Source organism: Sparus aurata, chromosome 9 (assembly GCF_900880675.1).
Source record: "Sparus aurata chromosome 9, fSpaAur1.1, whole genome shotgun sequence".
Classification (NCBI taxonomy): Eukaryota; Metazoa; Chordata; class Actinopteri; order Spariformes; family Sparidae; genus Sparus; species Sparus aurata.
Window position 1 is genome coordinate 27,773,680 of NC_044195.1, and position 2,140 is coordinate 27,775,819.

The window sequence follows — 2,140 nt, forward strand, 5'->3', positions numbered from 1 at the left end:
CTGCTTAATCCGGACTGCTAGCTGCACGGCTCACTGAGCTAACTTGCTAATGGCAGCTACAGTTAGCAGCAGTTACAGTAGTGGTTACTCTGGTGATACGCTGCCCACTATTAGCGTGGAGTATGAATTCAGGCAGCCAATTCTTCAACGAGGCATGCTAGTGGTGACATAAAATTATATTTTTGGTGAAATGTTGGGACGTCTCCAGCCGTGTTAACTCCGTAAAAATCTAGTATTTTAAGTCAAAACATGATCTTTCCCGAACCCTTACCAAGTGTTTTTTTCTGTTAGAAAATCAAACCTAAGGGAATGAAAAGTGGCAGTGTGAGGAAATTATGGGTGGCTTTTGACTGTTTGTTCAGCTGCTGGAGTTGTTCTGAGCTGAAACACGGTTCACTCGGTGAGCCTGACTTAAATAAATAACTCTAAAGCAACCAGGTTTGAGAGGGTTACTTTAAAAATGTATTCAGATACAGTTACTTATTACCTGTTAAAGAAACCTTGTCAGTAACACGATCCAAGTTCACAGTATTAATGCAATGTAACTTGATTACTTTCCTGTTACAGACTAGTATCATTCTTTATTTCAAAATTGTAATCCTGTTAGTAATCACCTTTTTCACAGTATGCATCTGTAATCTAATTACACAACTTTTTGTGTAACTTTTCCAGAATATAGTTACCGTTTTTTGGATTGTGTCCAGATTACATGTATTCAGTCCCTCCCCAAGCTCGACTGTTTTTCATTGTAAGATGGAGGGGAAGAGGTGGGAAAGCAACTTTAGCAACTTGTATAGTTTAAAGATATAACTCTAAATCTTTCTTTTGAGTTATGTATTTACATAATCCTAAATGTCCAGCAATGTTCAAACCCAAATCAGTAAGTCTACTCAAGTCTAACGATGGATTTCATGGGGTTGCCTGATGTTATTTCTGGGACAGGGAAGTTGTCGAACGAGACTAAACTTAATGTGAATAACCAGATTTGTGAGTCACATTGCATAGATTTCCATCAGCAGTGGTGGTTGTTTTATTGGTTCATACAACAACGGCAAAGCGAGCTGCTGCAGTCGGGTTGATTAACAGGAGTGAGGATAAATCCAGTTTTTAATCCCAAAAGTTTCAAAGTAATCTCTGAGCTCGCTTGTATGTACTGCGATCTCCTCTGAAATGTTGTGAATAAGAAGGACAACCAGATTCCAAAAAATGGAATAAAAACAGAATTCAGTCATTTTCAGACAAGCTGTGTTTAACGACAACGGTTTTACAAAGTGTTCCCGAGCCCACGCAGCGATATCATTCATACAATCGTGTCTTTCACAAAGTGGTGAACCTCAGCCCATCCTCACATGTGAACGACTTCATCTCTTACGCCCTTTCTGTTCTGTTAGTGTTTTGTCATGTTGCTTCTCATCTGTCACCATTTCTATGTACCCATTCTGCTTATTCGCTCTGTGATTGTGTTTGTTGTTTCCGTTTGTTATCACATTTTTGCTCCAATTTCGGTTTTTATTTGTGCTCTCGACATCATTGAAAGTGACACAACTTTCCCAGTCCTTTCGTGTCCCCTGTCACAATATGTTTGAAACATGTTGCTGCCACGAAAAAGCATATATTTACAAAAACCAAAGAAGCTGATGAGGTCAGACAGTGAACAGCTTATCTTGCACACATACTAGAACTCACTGTACAGTATGATGCAGACAAGATAGATGAGTAATAAGGGACAGGAATAAATTATTGGATAATATATGGAAGATGTTAATGAATAGAAATAGAATTTAAAAGACGAATCGCAGAGGTAATAAAAGATTTCCGGTAGCTGTTAGTTGTACAAGCAGATGAAGCGTAACAGATACCACATTCTGTTTTATTTCTGTTTTTTTTTTATTATTATTGTTAGAATTGGTGTTGTATTGCATACAATGGAAATATATCTGCCACTGCTCTGTTTGAGAGGGACAACTGATTGGAGTGAAATGGCTTCCACAGTTGCAAGAATGACGGACAAGATGTGATGAAGAAAAATAAAACCTTTCAAAAGCAATTTCTATGCAAATCGCGTTCTTTTACGTTCTATACAAAGCTATAATCAAAGTACAGAGTTATTATATAAAGATTCCAACAAAGGCTTCATCAT